We start from the raw sequence: 23,365 nt of genomic DNA on the forward strand, positions 1-23,365 counted from the left end.
GTGGCTTCCACCGCTGGCGGCGAGTGGCGAGGGAGCATCGAGAAGCCGCCCCCTGCGAGTCCCGTTATACGAGGTGGCGAGGTAGCCTCGGGTCGCGTCCAGTTAGGCGAAGCGCTGCAGCTGTCCCAGCACGCCCAAATCCCCGCCGGCAGGCGTTTCTAGTGAGGGAAAATGATTTCAACTGCGGGAAAGCACGCGGTGGAGTCTGCTGTTTCGAGTGCAGCGAACTGGGCCACATTGCTCGTTACTGCCCCAGGCGTCCCCTCCTGCAGTGAAACCGGGATTGGGGCTGGCCGTGACAACACGTCTGACCGAAGTGATTGTCGCCCCCTCAGTGTGTCGTGCGCGCTTACCCGCGGATGCATTCGCGCCGTTCACGACTGTCACTATTGCCGGTCTGAATTGGCCGCGCTCCTCGACACAGGGGCCAGTGCCTCTGTGGCGACGACGTTTCGACCCTCTTGCAGCAGCGCACTTTCGCTTGCGAGAATGCCGAGCAACCTTTAACCTAGCCAGCGGCTCTGTTCCTGCGGGCGGGGCAACGAGGCTGTCAGTTCGTTAAGATGGGTGAACGAGCCCTATCACTTCATTCATTTGCCTGGTTTGAGTGTTCCCGTGATCCTGCGTCACGACTTTCTCCGTAAGACCAATATTTATTTACTTATACAATACTGCGGACAAGAAGTCCAAGCACGGTGAGCAAAATACAAATATGATATACACAGGAGAAAAAGATGAAACAAATGTGTAACACGTTTTTCACACAAATTGTTTGGTCGTAAGGTAGACGATTAAGAAAATGTTTAACTTGATTACAATACAAGTATAATTAATACACGAAATAACAAGATTATATACACAAATGATATACAGCTCACGGGCGAAGCACCGTGGTGGACATTCCGAATGGAGGCTATAGGATGGGACCGTTTTCCTCTTTGAGGATTTGCGCTGACCCTCCGGCTCCTGCATGTGTTGGCCCGGGTCGAGTGCCTGGCCCGCGCGGTGCGCTAGATAAGGGCGATGAGCCCTTTCTGGCGCAGGCTGCTGCGTGTGCTGCCATGCAGATGTGAGGGAGAGTGGCCTGTGCGAGGTGACGCGTTGCACCCTTTAATGGACCGTGCTGTAGGGTTGGGCCTCAAACAGAAACCTGGCATGTCCGAATTGCTGTTCAGCTATTACGAGCTGTTCACAGGAGACCCAGTTTGCACTAATATTGTGCGCCACAGAATCGAGACTGGGGATGCGCGTGCTTTGAGGTTCAACCCCAGGCTGGTTAGCCTGTGCGAAATACAGGCTATAGATGGTATGCTCAACGAGATGTTGGCGACCGGTGTCATCAAGCGTTCCGATAGCCTCTGGGCATCTCCTGTCATCCTGGTTCCTAAACAAGATAGTAGTTTCCGCCTTTGTGTTGGCTACCGTCAACTGTACGCACTTACCCGTAAAGATGCCTATCCGTTGCCAACCATCGAGTCATTTGTGGGCCGCCTAGGTTCAGCTAAGTATTTCACAACTCTGGACGCTACTTACAAGTATGGATGGAACCTCAGGACAAAGCAAGGACCACTTTTACGTGCTGTCGTGGTCTTTTTTAATTTGAGCGGATGCCCTTTGGTCTGGGCAACGCCCCAGCCACACTTCAGAGGCTAATGGATCGGGTTCTGGGCGATGCCAAATGGTCCCATGCCATGTGCTACCTCGAAGACATCTTGATCTATTCACAAACGTTTGAGGAGCCCACTCCTCAAATTGGCGACATACATGGTAGACTCTGGTCAGCGGGTATGACGTTAAGTCCGGCAAAGGCAGAAGTGGCGCAAACTCGAGTGCACTTGCTCGGGTTCACCCTGGGGGGAGGCTCGATTGAGCCGAATTCGGAGAAGCTTCCCGCTTCTAAAGATGTCTGCGGCTTCCTGGGAATGGCCAATTTCTATTGGTCATTTATTCCATCCTGTTCGAGACTCCAGGCACCGCAGACAAAGTTGTTGGGGAAGTCTGTGGAATGGCGTTGGGAACCGGAGCAGGAGCAGGCATTCCGCGGCTTGTCCCGAGCCATTGCCGAGACAGCTCGCCTCAGATTGCCTGACCTGACCAAGACATTCGTCGTTCAGACTGACGCGAGCGATTTGGGATTGGGGGCGGTCCTCCTTCAGGAATTCAATGTTGCCTGCACCTTCTGGCTTTTGGCAGTCGGGCGCCGCTTCCTGCGGAGCAGAACTACTCCGGGACGGAAAAGGAGTGCTTAGCGATTGTGTTTGCATTGAGGAGGTTCGACGTCTATTTGGACGGCAGGAAATTCTTCGTGCAGACGGATCACAGCGCGCTCAGCTGGCTCATGAGGCTTAGCGAACCTGTGGGTTGGCTGGCACGCTGGACACTTCTGATACAGGACTACGACTTCTCGATGCAGTAGCGAAAGGGGAGCACTGACGTCGCCGCAGCCGCGCTTTCGCGTGCGCCGCTTCTCCACCTGGCTGGTGCCGGAGGCGAGCAGCGGAAGACGTAAGCCGCCGACGCGCCCGCCTGTGCGAGCGGTGGCGTGGCCAAGGAAGAAAGGGAGGCCGTTTTCGGGCCTTCCCCCCCTTATAGTGGAGACTGCGGTAAAAGAGGTTTTCAGCATTGCAAAGCCGGGCGGTGACGAGAGTTCTCCCTCACTGGGCAAAAAAGTTGTAAACGCGCCAAAGGGGAGCGCAGTGAATAGATCGCCCCGTACTGGCGGTAACTTAACCGTTCATGGCTGTGCCTTTAATGAACACGATGTCATCGCGCACGATCTTCTCACGCGTGTGCAGAAAGGGTTAGCCGCCGAAGGGCACCCGCGCACCGCGACACAGGATAACGAGGCATTTGAGTATCTCAAAAAGGAAGTAATGGAACCGGCTCTCCCTCTGAAGGGACCGCGATTATATTCAGTCGAGAAGAGCTTGTAAAGGCCCAGCAGGAAGATTCATTTCGCTAGGAAATTTCTGGTAGAGCAGCAGAAATGGAGTGCCGCAACGCTGCTGGTGTCGCAACGAGCGCAGAAAGGTCAGGGCCAGCTTGCACTGCTGGAACTTCTGAAGATTCTTACCTGTTGGACCACGATGGGCTCGTGCTGAGATATATCGCTGAGGACGAATCTATTGACCAGTTTCAAGTGGTGCGGCCGAAAAGACGAAGACGCGCGCTATTGCGCTACGCTCACGACGAACCACTGGCTGAACACCTGAGTGGCTCAAAGGTTTTGCAAGACTCGGTCACACTGTCACCTGGCCCGGTATGAAGCGCGACCTTGTCCGCTATGGCCGGACTTGCCCCATCTGTCCGACAGTGAAATTTCGCGGTGGCCGACCGTCGGGTTTAATGAAGCCGATTGACAGTGCTTCCTATTGCCGACACTAGTAAGCGGTGGTTCGCATCCGCAAAATGTGACGCACTGAGCGCCTCCGACTACCTCAAGAGCGGAAGGCAAAGCCACTCAGCAAGCCACACTTACGCAAACAGGCATAGCACGTCAACGACCCAAGGCCGGGGTCGTTGTGGACACAAATAGCTGGTCGCTCACGTACCTTGCCGCTTCCCTCTCGTGACCAGCACTAGTCCCTGCCGCTGCCTGACTCTCCCGCGCACCGCGATCCTCCCCAGTCAGTGCTTCCTCCCTACATCACGCCCCACGACTCAATCGGGGGGGGGGGGGGGGGGGGCAGCGTAGCATGACGAAGCGGCCGCGGCACCGGCGTGGGGTCGAGGAGCAGGCATTTTTGCGTTTCCTCGCAATGGCGAATGAGTCCGGAGCCGGAGGCACAGCAACGACTGCGCCCGGTAGACCAACGGAATTCCCACAATACCCAGGCGTATACATGCGCGGAAAACTTTCGCAGCCGAACGAATCAGAAGGCTCCGCCGCCGTGTTTTCTGCGACAAAGGGCCCATACCGCTACTTACGTTTAAAATAATAATAACGTGGACGATGCCTCTGCAAGACCAACGACCACGACATCAGTTCTCCAACTTGTCCCACAAAGCTAAAGGACACTCAGGAGGTTCGTCGCGGGATTCATAAGCAATGGCCTCAGGATGCTGCCACACAGCCAGTGCCCATATGTAACAGGTTTGCGGCGCTCCAGTGGGAAGACGACGACTGGCCAGAGCTCTCCGAGCCCGACCCGCCTGCATCCCATTCCCAAGAGACTTATTGTGACAAATTAGCAAAGACCGCCGTTGCCCGCTGGTTACACAGAAGCAGAGCGTGTCGGAACATCCGCGTGATGATATGGCAGCAGTTGACGATCAAATTGCTCGCCTTTTAGCGGAGGTTTCCAAGCTCCGACAACACCGTGGACTACTTGTGCGTCGCCGGCGTGCAATGGAATCTGACACCGCTACAACTGTCGATTTCGCTGCACCACGGTCTCTGTCACGCCCTGCTGGATCGTTCGCAGATACTACCAGGTCTTCTGCTCTGTTGACGGATAACTCTACAACAACCCTTTTGCGGTTCATGGTCAGCCAGTTATTCAACCTGACATCTGTGATTTTACAACTACTGGACTCGTAATCAAAATGGCGGGTGCAGGTGTTTCTGGTGTGCTGCAATGGAACTGCAGAGGTCTCTCCACGAAAGGGAGGATGCTTAAACGCCGTCTTCGTATGAACAAGCTGCAGGTGTGGGCCCTGTTACTACAGGAGACCAACGCCTTGCCTGCCATTCCGGGCTTTAGCGGATACGTGTCTCCTTCGATGAGTGACCCTCGCGTGCACACAGCTGCCCCTCCAGGAAAGGCGGCAGTGTATGTTGATACGTGCTATCCCCAGGTCTACATTTCTCTTCAAAACTGGCGTAACTCATATCAGGAGTTAGTGGCAGTAGCTGTGAAGTTACCCAAGGCAACTGTTGTGGTAGTGTCATACTACGTGAGACCAGCCGGTGGCTCTCCTTCACGGATTAATCTGGTTGGTTACTGAATGTCCGTCGACAATACCCAGCGCGTCATATTTTAGTTGATAGTAGCCCACTTCTAGCTAGCCAACTGGGGGTAGCCCAGTTCTAGCCCCCGAGGTAGTCGCTAATTTAGACGTTGGGTCTGATTAGGCATATTGCTCCTAAAATGGGCGGCGTCAGCTCACATGTTGTGCGACAATTTGTGAAGGCGTTAGTGCAACCACGCCTTGTTTATCAAGCCCAATTCCAGCATTTGACGAGGGCACAATGAGATCCCCTTGAAGTTATTAATCTCGAGGCAATGAGCGTCATCACATGCCTTCCCCGCATCACCCAGATCATGGCTTTCCAAGACAATGCACAGCTGAACACACTCGATGAGCTGGTGCAGCAGCGACGTGATACATGCAGCCTTAAGGCCTGCCTTTCCCACGCAGCGTATGCTCTCAGGGCTTGCGCTTTCTCGAACTCCCTTCTACCCCCACCATCGCCAGTTCTTCTACCCTGGAGATTCGTACAGCTGAGTGACAACAAGCCAACAGACGTTCGTCGCCAGACATCAACTCAAGCGGCGGCGTCGCTTCGTGACTGCATTATAGCTCAAGAAGGCCGCCTTCCACTTGGCTCCATCGTGCATTACGTTGATGCATGTATTCAGGACAGTGAAACGACCACTGCACTTTATTGCCCTTGCGAACCTGCCCTTAATAAGACGTCCTGGTTTCCAATGCAAGAGCCTTCTGCCTCCTTTTGTGCTGAGCTCCTTGCTTTTCGAGAAGCGTTGTGCTCGGTGGCCGCCTTTCCCATAGCCCCACGGCCCGCATCGTCATTCGCACTGATGCCCTACAGGTGACGCGGCTTCTGCGACGCGTCAGTCGCAGCCCTGAAATATGTCAAGAGATCCATCTTCTGGCGGCACGGATCGCGCAGTCAATATCTATCGAGTGTATCCCACGCGACTTTCTAACCTTCCACAGCCGTGCGTATTCGGCGACCCGTCTAGCGACCTCTCCATCGTCACTGCCTCAGCTCTTTCACCTAGATGATGCCACCCTCCTTTAAACAAGAAAAGAGCACCTCTGGTGCCGCACACGTGTTCTCATACCACCGTGTGCGGTAAACTTCCCCCGCGGTCTTTCCCGTGCAGAGGAGGTGGCGCTTCGGAGGATCCGGGTCGGGGTTGGCTTCACTCCGGCCATGACTTGGAATCGGCTGCACTTTCACCAGTTATATCCTCGCCCTCGGTGTCTAGTCTGCAAGTCGCGAAATGGTGAAGCCGAAATCCACCACCTGATGTGGGTTTGCCTTGCATTGAAACCGACGAGGCTGCGGCACCTCACAGCAGCGGGACTTTCGCCACATAATCCGAGCGATTATACTGCGTTGACGCAGGGACCACATCATCGATCCCTCTTGGATTTCATTAGATCCGCATATCTTTTTTCATTCATTTAATCATTCTTATTCCCGCCCATCCCGTACCTCTGTATGTTCTGAGGCAATTACCCTCGCATTAAAAAATATGCACTCGCTTCGGTCGCATCAATGGGGGTATATCAGGAGGCACATATCGGCAGCGCGCTTCGGAAGCTTCTGCAGCCCATTTCGTAAATGTTACACGCCTAAAGGCCTCTTTGATTTATCCGCGATAGATGTATGGTGGCGATGGGTAACTCAACATAGAACGGTTTCTAAACGGTTCTGACTTTGTAGTTCCGGAATCTGACGTCCGCAGGTGGCCGTGAACTCGGCTAGGCAAACTATACAGGTGTTCCGATGACCTGCAAAATCCCTTAAAACGGGAAGCGGTCACAATAATGGTGGAAGTGGTCGCTTCTCTCACCCGAGATATGAGGAGGCAACCTAACGTGTGCAATTCTCGCAATTCGATTGTGTACTGTCTCGATATGACAGCATGACCCTAGTTAATTCCGTGCACTCCAAACAGGCTAAGTCAGGTGATGTCTTTATATCCTGAGGCTCTTACTATATTCTAATATAGCAATCTTTCGAAGAGAGTGATTTCGCTAATACAATTACATATGCAGTGCTGTCAAAGTATGCGCTACAGAAATTCGCGAAAATTTTCACGTGATAACACAAGCTAGTTGGTTATTCATCTGCAGACAGCGAGAAAACTCTGGACATAGATAAATTGAGGGCACAGCGGAACGTGTCGTTCTTGCATGTGTCTAGCCTGTATCCGTGTATTTGGCGCTATTCGTTCCTTAATGAAGCATCTTTTATTAGGCATATGCTCCTTTGTACCGCTCATCGTTCTCCGGAACTTAGGCAGATAGCGCTTGTCCGTGTCCGCACTTGTGACCTTGTTTTATCCACTTCGCATTTCAAGCCTACCAATACAGTCTACAAGACTCGTCTACTGGCGCAGTGCGGAAGCTAGTAAAGAAGCATCCTCTTACGATCCTTGTGCGTGAATTCCAGGGCATTCAGCATGTCGACCAATGTGCCTTATCACGAATTTTCTTGCGTTTCACTGATCTCGGCGGCGTGCGGATGTTAGGAGAGATGGAGTCCGGAGACGCAGGGCAATACAGCCAACATATTTTAGTTAACCCAAACTGAAAATGGAAAACTCAAAACTCAGTTAGCTAAAAATAAAACTCCACTAAGGAACAGTAACACTTGCATAGTCTACATATGTCCTTATGCTCGTCTATCTTCGTCCTTAGTGGTTCCTAGGCGAAAGTCAGGCTACCCTAACAGTCAGAAAGGAGTGTTCTTACAAACTTCTGTCATCTCACGTATCTCCCAGCCGATGCCTGTCGGATCTCGCTCATCGCCCATGCCATAGAAATTGTCGCCTTGATGTCGGCCACTCAACCTGTCCGTCTTTGATACCGGTGTCCCGAACTGCATCGGTGACGTCGCAGTCCGACCTGACTGGCTAGCCCTAACGCCGGGTTCCGCCGCTACTTCTTCGAGAGCCGACGAGACGCCCCGGGGACTATCGTACGTGCTGGTCTGCCTCTGAAGAGGGATCCTTCCTGGAGTGCCCGGCACTGTCGTGAGAGGCTCCAACAGATCCAAGGAGCCTCGCTCGAACGTCGCCGAGGTCGACCGCCACACCCTGGATCGCCAGCGTCACGGACTTGACCGAACCTCCATGGCTCCAACGCTCCATGGCTGACTCCAACCTTCTTGGCCCTGAGCGCCGCTTCTCTCCCGATCACAGCTCGGGAAACGCACCTCGAGGGCTCGCGCCGTTCGGAACGATCCGCTCACATCGTCCTCTTCGTTTCTTTTTGCGCCGCATGCCTCTTACATATGACATGGGTCCCCTTTTCAGGAGTCTTTTCTCCAATAAAGTACCTTCTGTCGGTCTTCTTGGTGGTGAAATTGACTCTCCCGCTGTTACTTGGGTGCTTTTTCTTGCGTCATCGTGGCTCACAACACATCGCCACACTGCCATGCACATTTCTGTGCATGCGCAGTTCACAACGTTCGCGAGTTCATTGTTCATACCAATTTACATTTCTTCACCTGTTCGTCGGCGTTATTCTTATTTATTTATTTAGAAATACTGCAGCCAAGAAGGGCTATTGCAGTGTGGATGAATACAATATGTAGCAAATACAAATCACAATACAAGAGAAACATATGTGAGAACATGGCTGAAGGCAGTAATCAATAGAATCCCCAAATTCTTCATGTGGTGAACAACAAATGGAACCAGGCAGGTCATTCCGGAGTTAAATAGTCCTAGGGAAAAAAACTGTATTTAAAAGTGTTGGCGTGGGCAAAAAAGACCGATAAGTTCAACTTATTGCTGTTTCTCGTGATTAGGGGCTTTGCACGGAGCAGATATGTGTTAGGGGAAGCATAATGTGGATGGAGAGTGAAATAGAGAGTGCAGAAGTTTCAGAGAATTGTGGTGACGTCGGTGGGAAATAGGGGCTAAACCGAGCATATTCAGATGAGGTGACGATGAAAACATTGTCATGGCGGTGGTATATGAAACGAACCACCTTTTTCTGAACAGATTCAATTTTGTGGATATCTGAAATTTTGTAAGGGTTCCATATGGTAGCTGCATATTCAAGAATAGGTCTTAGAGGTGGTTTGTATGTAATGAGTTTAGTTTCTTTCGGGGCAGTACGTAGGGTTCGGGTTAAAGTAAACATGCTTTGTTGGTGCTTTGTTGCACGTTGCTAAAATGTGTTCTGATCAGGATAACCTTGGAATGAAAAGGAGGCCTAAATACTTATATTCATATGCGCGCTGCAGAAAAGTGGATTTATAGGAGTAATTGAAATAGGAGCAATAAGCATGCTTGTGAAAGGACATGACGCCACTTTTTTTAAAGTTAATGTTTATTTTCCGGGTTTCTCATCATTCACCAAAAACTTGTGAAATATTGATTCAGAGTGTTATGTTGAATAGGTGCAGAAATGACATTGTAGAGAACGCAGTCGTCAGCGTAAAGCGGAATTTTTACTGAAACAGAGTTTGGAATGTCGTTAATATAAAGTAAAAAAAGTAACGGCCCTAAAATACACCCTTGGGGTACTCTAGAAGATGTTGATGCGTCAGGAGGGTTGAATGAATTAAAAGAAACGTACTGTGAACGATCATAAAGAAAGCTACGGATCCAGTCAACAAGAAGAAGGTTATTAAGATGAAGGCTTAGTTTATGTAATACTTTAGGGTGTGGTACAATAATGCTTTGGAGAAATCAATGAAGAGCACATCTACTTGATGACCTAAATAAAGAGCCAAACTGATGTCATGTGTAAATTCAGTTAATTGAGTCCCTTTGCTAAAACCACTACGAAATCCATACTGAGAGCTGCATAAAATGTTCTTATACCCAAGAAAAGTGACAACGTGTTCATAAATAATCTGTTCAAGGAGTTTGCAAGCATGAGAAGTTAAAGAAATGGGTCTTTAATTTAGAAAGGATTGTTTCTGCCGAGATTGGAACAATGGAATGACTCTAGCCCGTTTCCATGAACAAGGAACTATTCAAGGCAGTTCGGCAGCGGTGCACCTGTGTTCAACGTCACTGAGATTCATATCTGCTCTTTGCAGTTCTTTCATCGCAGAAGCCGTAGAAGATTGCTATCGGCCAGCACAGACCGCACTGCTGGGATCAACGTGAAGGCAAGACTGACGCCCCCCAGACATCGGCTGTTAACCGCAAGCATTGGTTTTGCGACGACAGAGGGCTGCAAGCATCTTCTGCTGGGCTTAAAAGGGATCGCCGAATCCTTCCTCACGGCAGTTCGGCAGCGGTGCACCTGTGTTCAACGTCACTGAGATTCATATCTGCTCTTTGCAGTTCTTTCATCGCAGAAGCCGTAGAAGATTGCTATCGGCCAGCACAGACCGCACTGCTGGGATCAACGTGAAGGCAAGACTGACGCCCCCCAGACATCGGCTGTTAACCGCAAGCATTGGTTTTGCGACGACAGAGGGCTGCAAGCATCTTCTGCTGGGCTTAAAAGGGATCGCCGAATCCTTCCTCACGGCAGTTCGGCAGCGGTGCACCTGTGTTCAACGTCACTGAGATTCATATCTGCTCTTTGCAGGTAAGCATTGTCCTTTGCTATTCCAAAACAATACCAGTGCACCGCTGCCGAACGCACCTGCCGAATGTACATGTGGCCTAGTCTGCTGCTGATTTACTTGTTGTAAATCTTTGTTTACTTTTGCATCGATTTATTATGCCAGGGGAAACGGCTAAAGCGATTGAGGACTTGCGGCGGGAGCTGAGAGCTGAGCTCAGGGCAATCAAAGATAGCTTGCAAGATGTAAAGACACTGAAAGAAGACATTCAGGACCTAAGGACACTAAGAGATGACATTCATAATTTGCTTCAAGAAAATAAAGATCTTAAAGCTGACAACGCGCGACTGTCACGCCGCATCGAGGAGCTGGAGCAATACCAGAGGGGAAATAACCTCGAAATTAAGGGAGTGCCACTTGATGGCGAGCCAGTGATCATAATTAAAAAGATTGGTGCGCTTGTGGATGAAGAAATTACCGATGCCGACATTGATGCATGCCACAGAGTGCCGACTGCAAGACATGATGAGACAAATATCATCGTTCGTTTTGTCCGACGCACAAAACGCAATGCTGTCCTTCAGAAGGCCAGAAAAATCCGGATTAACACTACAAAACTGGGTTTTGAAGAATCTAAGCCAGTCTACGTGAATGAGCATCTTACCCGTCATGGTAAGCAGCTTCTCGGTGCGGCGACAAAGAAAAAGCGTGAAGTAGGCTGGAAGTTTGTGTGGACAAACGGTGGCAAAATCTTTGCTCGAAGGGACGAACAGTCTGCAACTTTGCGGATAAACGCTACGAGTGACCTGGAAAAAATGTCCCGCGAAACTAAGTGAAGTGATTAACCACATGCCAGAAATAGCAACAAGCAAGAATATGGCAGCTTTAAACTCTTCTCACTACTATACTATAAACGCCTTCAATTCTTTGGCAGAGACTACTCAGAACCAATTGCGAGTGTTCCACTTGAACGTGCGCAGTATAAGAAACAAACAAGAAGAATTACGCGACTTCTTCACTTCATTGACCGTTGAATTTAATTTGATGTTATTCACAGAAACGTGGTTAAGAGTTGAAGAACAACCCCCATTTTTTCAAAACTATGCTTATCAAGGTGCTGTTAGGTCGCATGGAAGGGGCGGTGGCGTAGCCGCGTACATCAAACGACCTATGTCTCATGAAGTTTTGCGTGATTTTTCGGTCGTTAACAATGATGTTGAGTGCCTTACCATACATGTGGAAAACAATGTAGCTGCCGTTATCTATAGGCCACCCGCAGGTAACAAAACAAATTTCTTCGAGTTCCTAGACAATCTACTGCGACACCTTACTTGTACTGGTCTGTCTTTCGTGATAATGGGTGACGTCAACATAGATATGCTATCGCATGATGCCCCTTCAAGACAACTGACAGAATTAGTCACATCTTACGCATGTGTAAACACTATCGTCGAAGCAACAAGAGTGACACCCAATATTGCAACTTTGCTTGATGTATGTATTACGAACATACACCCACCGAATTGTGCTGCTGGATTGCTGACGCTAGGAATTAGTGATCACCTTCCAGTTTTTTGTCTTATCCCCTCTTTGTGTGGTAAACGTAGTCATGTACCAAAGAAGATCATCCGCAGGATAAATGATCAGTCATTGAAACTCTTTTACGTTCTGGTTGCTACCGTTGATTGGGCATGCGTATTAAAAGAAGACGACCCTAGTAAGGCGTACAATATTTTTCTTGATAAACTTATTGCATGCTACAATCAAGCATTTCCAACGGAACTGAGTAGGCCAAGATGTAAAAGAATACGGAAGCCCTGGATTAACAACTCCTTATTAAAGAAAATAACAAAAAAGAACCGTTTGTTCCATATGTTTTTAAAAACGCGAGGAGAAGATGCCCTAATCACTTTCAAACAGTATAGAAATAAACTGAGCAGTGAAATTAAAAATGCTAAGGTAGAATATTATGAACAGGTTTTTGCCAAAATAGGTAAGGATCCTAGGAAAATATGGAATGAAGTAAAAAATCTAACTGGGAAGAAAGAACAATGTACCGTACTAAAAATAGTCACACCTACAGGCACACTAACCGGTCTTGAAGCGGCCACCGCCCTTAACGCCTATTTTGCCACGAGCGCAGTGTACGAGCAGGAAAATGATGAAGAGCATAACTTGGTTGATAACAGCGTTACGATAGTGAACTCTATGGTTCTCGCACCAGTAACTCCTCACGAAATCAACAAACTTATCAATGGGATTAGAAATGATGTTGCTTCTGGTTCTGATGAAATTAAAGCAATGCCAATTAAACATGTGTCTGAAATCCTATCCCCCATCCTAGCAGACATAATAAATAAAATGTTTGAGACTGGAATCTTCCCTGACTCGCTCAAGATAGCCCGCATCTGTCCTATTCACAAAGGTGGTGCTGAAGGAGACATAAGCAACTATAGGCCAATCTCGGTCCTGCCTGTTCTATCGAAAGTATTTGAAGGGGCCATAAATATAAGACTAGAAAAATTCTTTGCGAAATATGGGGTAATAAGTGACATGCAGTTCGGATTTCAAAAAGGAAAATCTACCGAGGACGCACTTCTCAGTATCAAGCATGATATTATACATAACTTTGAGCACAGGCTTTACACGCTAGGACTGTTTGTAGATCTACGAAAAGCTTTTGACTCAGTGTGTCATGATGTGCTATTAATTAAACTAAAAAGATACGGTGTTCGCGGCGTCGTCCTTAAACTGATAGAGAGTTACTTAAGCAATAGGCTTCAATATGTAAGTGTCCACCAAGGAACGACTACAAAAATAGTAATTAAACAAGGTGTTCCTCAAGGCTCTATTCTTGGACCGCTATTATTCTTAGTCTATATTAATGATCTCTGTAGCATCTATAATTCCCCTAAACTAATAATGTACGCAGATGACACGAATATTTTCTTCACTGCACGTACCCTTACAGAGCTTCAGGAGATTGTTAATAAGTATATGGAGTCACTTTCTGACTGGTTACATGCCAACAGGTTACAGTTGAATACTAATAAAACCAAATATATTATATTCGCTCCGATTAACAAACCAATGAAGAATGATATTCATATTACCTTTCGGGGCACTCCGTTAAAACAAGAGGTTAAGCAAAAATTTCTGGGAGTATGGTTCCAAGAAAATTTGTCTTGGAACACCCACATTGATAATCTTGCTTTGGAGCTCAGTAGATCGCTCGGCTGCTTGTATAGAATAAGCTCACTTATACCTTTGTGGCTTAAAGTTTCTCTTTATTATACTCTCTTTTATTCCAGACTTTCCTACTGTATTTTGGTTTGGGGTACAACCTCTAGTAGAAACTACCTCCGAATACTAAAGTTTCAGAAGCGTGTACTTCGCCTACTCGAAAGATATGCAGGACACCCACAAGACTTGCCAACAGGTCCACTGTTTGTAAAGTATTCTCTGCTAAGAGCTGATGAAATTTATTGCTTCAAGTTATTGCAGTATGTACAAAAACATAAACTACACGCATTTAGCAATCCCGCTGAAACACACACGCTCGCCCTTCGAAGGCAAGAGCGCAGAAAGCCTCGAACACGCACGAATTATGGAAAACAACATTTAAATTACCAAATTCCGGTGCTTCTAAATAAACTTTCAGATGATGTCGACCTCAACAAATCGATTAAGAAAAAAACATTCAAAACAATGGTTATCGAGAAAGAAATTCGCTACCAGTGACATCTCATTTAAAACCATATGTAGCGTTTGTCTGTAAAACAGTGCTCTTTTACTGTGTGTTGGATGTCGCCTTTTTTTCTCTTTTTTCATATGTTCGCTACGATGATTGACATTTTGCATTTGCGTTCATATGTTTTTTTTTTTTTTTTTTTTTTCCCGTTCTGTCACATCTATGACAAGAAATCTGTTTTATATATTTGTGTGCAGTGATATGAACTAGATCCTCTATGACATAGAACTGTGTAGAGTGTAACTACAAATGTGTGTGCTGTTTTTCTCAAATCTCTTTTGTAATATTGTCGAAACTGTATGCGGAGGGAGGGCCTCGTCAGGCTAGTAGCCTTTAGCTCTCCCTTCGCTTTTTCCTTGTATTGGAAAGAAACCAATAAACAAACAAACAAACAAACAAACAAAAATACTGATTTCTCAAAATTAATGTGAGGTGTTGACGCGTCCAAAGCGCATAACGATGAAGGAACACATTGTTGACGTTGTCTGGACTGCAGGCTTTTTCGGTGTCGAGATTTAAAGTAAGGTTCAGGACTCCTTGCTTAGATATTGTAACTTTGCTAATTGCCCAGGACACGTTAGTTGTCGTGGAACAGAAAGGAATTTCGTCATTGTCCTGTGTAAATGCTGCCTGAAAATATTCATTGAATGCTTTAGCAATAGCTCCAGGATCACTTATTTCGGAATCATCTAATAGAAATATCTGCGTGGTGTTTTTCATAGATGAAATCAAACTCCATAATTTTCGTGGGTTATTTTTCATTAAATTAGGTAGAGTGAACTAATAATAGAAGCTCTTAGCTGCATCCGTCTTTTGACGAAGTTCTTCCTACATAAAGTGAAGCTGGTCCTTTGTTTCGCCATTCATGTGGCGCTTCCAACGTGCTCTGGCTACTCGACGCTTCAAATGGAGTATTTCCCTTGTCATACAAGGAGGGTCAAGATTTTCTTTTTGTATTTGATGGCACATAGCGCTCTATGCAAGTATCAACAATGTTTTCAAAATGTGATACTATAGCATTGATATCACTGGTAGAGCATAACCGGGCGAATCTGTCGAATTAAATGCTTAATGTATCAAGTGTGGATGTATCATCTGCACAATTATAATCATAAAAACTGGTATATCCATAGTGGCGCCTTCAAACTGAAAGATTAATAGTAGAAATAACAGCTTTGTGATCGGAAGTACCGTCAGTGATCTCACACTAAAAGCCATTTGTAAAAAGCTGTGCATTTAGGAAAGTAATATCTAGTATGGCGGACTCTCTAGTAGGATCAGATACAATTTGTTTTATTTCAAGGGATACTGAAAATTCAAGCAACTCTCTAGAAAGAAAGACGTTATTACCAGTTACCAATAATGAAGCCCACGAGACGTTCGGAACATTGAAGTCCCCCATGCAGATTAAGTTTGAAGAGCCAGAACCGCACTTTTGGATGAACGCGTTCAGGTTCGCTATTTCATTTGAGGCTTGCCTGGGAGGTCGGTAAAACACACCAACATTACATTCGTTTTATTAATGTGCACCTTACACCAGATCGTCTCAATTTTAGGTGGGGATTGTAGTACAGAAAAATGTAGGTCTGAGCGCAAAAACAAAGCAACGCCTCCACCTCTGCCCGCTTTTCTGTCTACCTTTAAGACGTTCCTGGGGGGTTATCTCGCAGTCATAGAGGTCGCTATGCAACCAGGTCTCAGTCGCGCTGATAACATGCGGGGAATGTGATGCCACCAAAGAGGAAAAATTTGAGTATTTGTTAGATAGGCTTCTGGCGTTAAGATTTAATATACAAAGTTTATCATGCATTTAATTCTGAAGTCAAAGTTTGTTCCTCTGGGAGAGCGGTAAATGACGGTGAGGAGTACCCTCACGAGATTTTACACGCAAGTTAAACAGCGTCCCACTTGTAGATCCAATTATCAATAAACGCATGGTCGTACCTGAGGTTTACCACTGAACCATTGTTACGAAACTGCGCTGTAGCGTCCCACAGTTTTTTTACGGGTGGAGCGTACGTTCCAAGAAGAATCTTCGGATATGCGTCCCTGGGGCCCTTTTAGTTTATATTCATTCTTCAGAGCATTAATCTTTTCACGAAAATCCAGGAGCTTCATAATGACGGGGCGAGGTCTCCCACCTCTAGGTCTACCAAGCCTATGCAATCGCTCAATTTGAGGAAAATCAAGCTTGAGTACGTCACTAAAAATTTGCAGCGATTCATTAGTGTCATGCTCAGATTCTGTTCAACCATAAAGAACAAGGTTCTTGTGACGCCAGCGATTTTCTAAATCATCATTTTGGGAATAAAGTGTGTTAATAGTGGATGACATTTTCTGAATCCCGCTCTGTAGGTTATCATAGTGTGCTGTGCTAAACGTGGGTGCCTGCTTCTCAAGACTAACTATGCGTTTTTCAATGGCCTCAAATCGAGCGTCGATAGATTTTCGCATCTCTCCTATAGCCTTTGTTACCTTATTTTGCCCATCAAGAAGCTGAGCGAAAATTTCAGATACCATAGAGCCAGAATCATCCGTTTGAGTGGCGAAGCGTTTTGTAGGGCCCGGGTTTGTTTCAATATCGCCACGCAGTAGGAGGCTGCTCATGCAGTAAACAACATCAGCACATCCAAAAATATAAGTACAAAGACATTCGTGTGGGCAAGGCATCAGCAATAAGAAGCGGTTGTCAGATCGAATACAATAAGTGTTATTAAGGTAACATACGTGCGCGAAGAAGAACCATCGTGCACTTTACATGTGTACACTTATTTCGTCGGCGTTATACTCTTTATATTTAATCACTCCAACGCCCTACTCATGAAATCCGCGGTACTACTGCTATAACTCGCACCGCACCACTTCTCTCCGTCTGGGGGATCTGAAAACACTTCCTCGAACTTGTGAATCAAGCCTCTTAACTCCTCTACTTGTATTGCCGCTAGAGCTTGGTTCAATCTAACACTCTCTACCGCGATGGCCTTTTTATCTATATAATTGCACACCTCCTGGTGTTCCTTCTCTTTGGCAATCACCATGCAACTCTACTCCTCCCCTCGTTTTCCCCCTTTTTTATCTTCTTTCTTACCCGTCCCTTAGCCACCGTCTTTTGGCATACATCACATGGTTACCGTCTCACATCATTCTGCCGCCCGATCCAAGAGAACTCTTCTGTGGTCTTTTATAACGTGTTCTTTATTCCGTGATAACCTGCCATTATACTATCGTGCCCTATCTTCAGTACTGTATGCCCGAGTTCCTTCGGGATGATCAACTGCGACATTTTACTACCTGAGCTAAACACACACTTCTGGTATAATAGGTTGTTCTTTAGAAACTCCACTACTGTCCTACTCTTTTTCCTTCGCCCCAGTTTCTTTTCATTAGTTCACACTTTCGTATTGACTCGTTCTTGTTCTGTAGTTCTTTAAATTCTGCTGTGGTTATATTTGATCCCTTAATGGTTGTAACCTGCAATGCTGTCAGAGGTTTGGTATTATACTGCTTGCTCGTGTTTGTGCTGCAGCTGCTACACCTGTCTTTCACATCCCCTCTTTTTACGCTTCTGAGCGTTCTTTCTCTTCCGCGTCCTTCCTTTCCTCCTCCAACTTGGGAATGGGTCGTCTGCCTTCCTCACACCAGGCGCATTTCCCATAATCAAATCATAAAGAGGGTAATAAGCACCAGCAGGGAGGGACAGGCGGGCGCCGCCAGCGGCTGCGTCCACTAGAGTGAGCGTGTGCCCCTTAAAAGGATAGGGCACGGGGGGCTGTCTCCTCTCCTCTCAGCGCTGCGTGGGCCAGGCCTTCACTGACACATACCAGAGGGGTGCCAATACACCCTCCTGGCACGTCCAGATGGTCACACTCCGTGTTTTCAGAGTGCTCTCCGTAGTTGTGGCGGGCGGGACAGTCATTGGAGCAGTCCTTGCGGCTGGAGCGCCTGGCTGTGTAACCCAGCGTCGGCGTCGGTTGCGGTGGCGGCTTGAAGGCATGACGGTAGCAGACGGCTTGGCCATCCTGAGCGCTAGTGTGCTGCAACTCAAGTTATCGACGATGTCGACTGTCGAGAGAGAATGACTGCGGGAAGACAGTCCCTGGGCACCGGCCGCAGCAGCGCTAGCAAGAGTAGTAAGTGCTGACAGCAATCGTTTCTGGGAAGGGGCCAGAAGAAATGGGAGGCACAGGATGGAGGGTCGCGAAGCTAGCTGGACTTGGTGTTCGTCTCCTTTTGCACGCGCACACACTAGCCACCCGCAGCACGTGCCCTTCGGCTTGCAATGGATCCAGACGCAGGGAACCCAATGTCCGAGACGTCCAATGTCTCAAACCTCTCCCTCAGGTGACGCTCGCGTGCTCGCACGCCCCCGCTTTCCGAACACTTACGCGGCGAGTCTCAAAGAGGAGACAGCAGAAGAATGAGGGCTTCAAGCGCTCCTCTACAGCTACGTACAATGACGATGTGGGGTAAAAAGCGCGGCACTTTGAAAACAAGGCTACGTACACGAAGGAGACTGAACCAATTCTTCGAAGAACAAATACAAGCACTGAACAAAAGGCAAACGAAAGCACATGCGTTTTTTGACGTCTAGTCAGGGCGGGCTGGAACCGTGGCGCGCGAGCCTCTATGGGGGAAATCCCTATAGAAAAGAATGCACAAGCTTGCAGACGCAGAAAACAAAAGTAACGCGTTTCTTTTACCAGAAAGGTCTGGAAATGCAAGGGCGACTTCACAATGGCCGTGGTCGTCTGAGGGGGTACTGATTCGACGGCCGAAAGCTGTCGGAAACACCGGACGTGCTCTGTTTCCCCTAACACCCGAGATCGCTGGGCTTCGGCGCCGGCTCGTCTGGCCTGCAATGGGAGGCTTTCAAGCTGGCAATGTGAACGTGGCCCCTGGTTCTCTCCGCCTGAGGATCCGTCAGCTGATACACAAGTAGTAAAAGTCGTTTCTCCACTCGGTAGGGCCCCAGCCATTTAGGCACCAACGCTGCGGAAAACCCTTTGCTGGCGTCACTACGAACGTGCTTGCGTTTAAGCACCAAGTCACCGACGTGAAAACAGACGTCGCAATGCCTCTTATTATACTGAACCTTCTGCTGGGCTCGGGCAGCTCCCAAGCTATCCCTAGCTCTAGAGAAAGTGCGGGCAAGCCGGGAGTGAACCTGAGCTGCGTGCGAGGAAAGTCTCCTGGCGCATTCTCAACCCCTGCTTGGCGCTGCGTAACAATGGCTAGCGGATTCGCCAATTCACGGCCAAAAGTGAGGAAAGCGGTGAAAAATTTGTGGAGCGGTTTTTCGCCGTCCGGATGGCGAACGCGAGTTCGTTCACGTGGTCTGCCCAATCCTTCTGGCTCGTTGCAATATATGACAGTGCAGGATGTCCACTCCCAACGACTTCGCCTTTCGACGCTGCAGAGAATGGAAATACCCCGTGCCTCGGCGCCTTTTGGGCGATAGAAGCGACCACTTCCACCATTATTGTGTCTCCTCCTCACTTTAACTACTGTCCGAGGTCGTCGGAAGAACTGTATAGTTTGCCTAACCGAGTTAACGCTGCCTGCAAACGTCAGATTCCGGAACAACAAGGTCAGAACCTTTTAGAAATCATTTTATATTGAATCATCCAATCTCTGATTCCGAACAGGCCGCCAATAGAAACTGACCCTGTCAACCTTTACAAGCCCAACTCTGTCGATGAGGCTAGCTTAGGAGGACTTTTTGAGGAACTGTCAGCACTTTTTTTGGGATATCATCGGCCTTAGCGAGATTAGAAGCACTGGTGTGACTTATACAGTGCTGACTAACGGTCATGTCCTCTGCTATAGAGGTCACCCAGATAAGAAGCAATAGGGGGAAGATTCCTAACCCATAAGGACATAGCGGGCAACATAAACGAATTTTACAGCATTAATGAGAGGGTAGCAGTTGTCGTAATCAAACTTAACAAAAGGTATAGATTGAAGGACGTACAAGCCTACGCTACAACATCCACTCACGATGATGAGGTACATAAGTTTTATGAAGATGTTGAATTAGGGATGAGAAAAGTGCAAACTCAGTATACTGTAGTAATGGGCGACTTCAGTGCGAAAGTGGGGGAAAAGCAGGCTGGATGGATGGATGGATGCAAAACTTTAATGAAGGTCCAAAGCAGGCTGGGGAACAGGCAATTGGAAACTACGGCGTCGATTCTAGGAACGCTAGAGGAGAGATGCTTGAAGAATTCGGATAAATGAATAAGCTTCGAATAATGAACGCCTTTTTCAGGAATCGTAGCAACAGAAACTGGACCTGAATAAGCCCTAATTGCGAAACAAAATATGAAATTGATTTCATACTTTCTGCCGACCGCAGAATAGTGCAGGATGTAAAAATTATAGGTAGGGTAAGCGCAGTGATCATAGGTTAGTGACGGCTAGGAAAATTAGAAAAGAGAAATAGCAAAATTGGTCAATATAAAACAGGTCAGCCCAGAGGCAGTAAGGGTAAAAGCAGTGGAATTGAGGCTGGTATTTGCGAACAAATACGCAGCCTTAGAACAGACGAATGATGACGACCGAGAGGTAACGAATTAAACCGTAACAAGGCTGGCTTCAGAGGCAGCAATTGAAATGGGAGGCAAGGCACCAAGCCAACCAGTAGGGAATCCCTCCCATGTAACAAAGCACTTCATAAGGAAACAGCAAAGAATGAAATCGTCGAACTCATGATATAAGAAAGAATTCGGGGAACTGTCAAAACTGATCAACAAAGCGAAAATAAGTGATATTTGAAACTATAAGTTGAGAAAGACTGAAGAAGCCATGCAAAACGGACGCAGCTTGAAATGATTGAGAAAGAAACAGCATTGGACAAAGCAAGATGTATGCACTCAAAGGTAAGCAGGGTAATATCATCAGCAATATCTATGGTATTGTAAATGCAGCAGAAGATTTATATAGTGACCTGTACGGTACCCAGAGGAGTCAGAGGAGTCAGGAAACCGCCGTTCGAAACAGAAGTGAACAGGACACAGAGACTCCTCGTATAACTAGCGATGAGGTGAGAAAGGCCTTACAAGTCATGAAAGAAGGAAGAGTGGCAGGAGAAGATGGAATAACAGTCAATTTAATGAAAGATGGACGAGGCATAATGCTTGAAAAACTGCCAGCTTCTTACGCGAGGTGTCTATCGACTGCAAGGGTCCCAGAAAACTGGAAGAATGCAAGCATTATACTAATCCACCACAAAGGAGACGTTAGAGAATTGAAAAATTATTGTGCAGTAGCTTACTCCCAGTATTATATAAAATATTTACCAAAATTATCTTCAATAGAATAAGGCAACACTGGACTTTAACCAACCAAGAGAACAGGCTGGCTTCAGGAAGGGACACTCTGCAATAGATCACATCCATGTCGTTAATCAGGCTATCGAGAAATCCGCAGAGTAGAATAAGCCTCTCTATACGACTTTCATAAGTTACGAAAAGGCATTTGATTCAGTAGAGATACCAGCAGTCAAAGAGGCAATACGTAATCAAGGAGTACAGTACATTTAAGTAAATACCTTGGTAAATATCTACAGAGGTTCTACCGCTACCTTAATTCTACACAAAGAAATCAGGAAGATACCTATAAAGAAAGGGTCAGACAGGGAGACAATATCTCCAATGCTATTCACTGCATGCTTCAAAGAAGTATTCTACCTATTAAACTGCAAAGGCTTCGGAGTAAGCATCGACGGCGAATATCAGAGCAACCTTCGGTTTGCCGATGACATTGTTCTAACAATGCATACGAGTTACAACAAATTATTGAAGACATTAACAGAGAGAGTGCTAGAATGGGTTTGAAGACTAATATGCAGAAGACAAAGATAATAATGAATAGCCAGGCAAGAGAACAAGATTTGAGGATCGCCGGTAAGCCTCTAGAGTGTGTGAAGGAGTACGTTTATCTAGGTCAATTAATCACTGCGAAGCTTGATCATGAGAAGGGCATTCATAGCAGAATAAAAATGGGTTGGATTGCATACGGCAAACATTGTCAGCTCCTGACTGCAAGCTCACCATTATCATTGAAAAGGAAGGTGTACAATCCGTGCATTTTACCGGTGCTGACATGTCGGGCAGATACTTGTAGACTGACAAATAAGTTAAAGACCAAGTCAAGGACCGCGCAAGGAGCGAGAGAATGAAGAATTCTAGGCACAACCTCGAGAGACAGAAGGAGATCTGTTTGGATCCCAGAGCAAACGGATGTAGCCGATATTCTAAAGGACATATTGGAGAAAAAATAGAGCTGGGCAGGTCATGTAATGCGCAGGTTTCATAATCGGTGGACCATTAGGGTTACAGAATAGGTACAAAGAGAAAGAAAACCTAGTCGAGTACGGCAGAAGACTAGGTGGAGCGATGAAATTAGGAAATTCGCGGGTCCTAGTTGGAATCGGTTGGCGCAGGACAGGGGTAATTGGCGATCGCAGAGAGGCCTTCATCCTGCCGTGGACATAAGATATGATTATTATTATTATTATTATTATTATTATTATTATTATTATTACATTGACTCTCCGTCGACCCTTATATTTGCTCTCGTGCTTTGTCTGTTTCTGAGAATAAAATGTCGTATGAATTTCTTTAGCAGAGTTGCCATATGTTGCATCTTATTAAAATTGTCGTTGCTTGTACAAAAGTAGCTGTGGGCCTTTGTTAAGCTGCCTCGACGAAGAGTAGCTTTTACCTACCAATTCCTTCATCACTGTGATGATGAAATAGCAATTATAGTATTTGAAATATTGTCAATATATTGCCCCTGACCATAATAGGATGCCGCGATTTCACATGGTATAGTTTTTTAAGCAGCTGAGCAGCGTTAAGCACTTTTTGTGCGCTTTTCAGCGTTTATTCTGCTCAAGCTGTCTATGCCCCTCAATTGTAGGTAAATGATCAGTGGAGGCCGTGGTTTGTTCTGGACAGCGGTCGCGTAGAGCATGCAGCGATATCAAAACTGTGTTTTTCTTTGCTCTTTAAGATATCCACTCTTTGTCTCGTGCCTTTGTTATGTTTGTTCCCAACCAAGAGAGCATTCGCCAAACCCTTACAGTCACCCTATGGCTGTATGCTGATCTCGAAGCAGACATGCTTTTCTCGAGCATGCGCTTTCAAGCGCGAGAAGTC

At 47.0% G+C, this 23,365-nt stretch overlaps 1 protein-coding gene across 1 annotated transcript in view; it reads right to left on the bottom strand.

Annotated features, from left to right (window-relative positions):
• Positions 1-23,365, bottom strand: part of LOC126529915 (uncharacterized) — a 934,270-nt gene that overhangs the window by 761,035 nt on the left and 149,870 nt on the right. The window lies entirely within an intron of this gene.

Source organism: Dermacentor andersoni, chromosome 5, assembly GCF_023375885.2.
Source record: "Dermacentor andersoni chromosome 5, qqDerAnde1_hic_scaffold, whole genome shotgun sequence".
NCBI lineage: Eukaryota > Metazoa > Arthropoda > Arachnida > Ixodida > Ixodidae > Dermacentor > Dermacentor andersoni.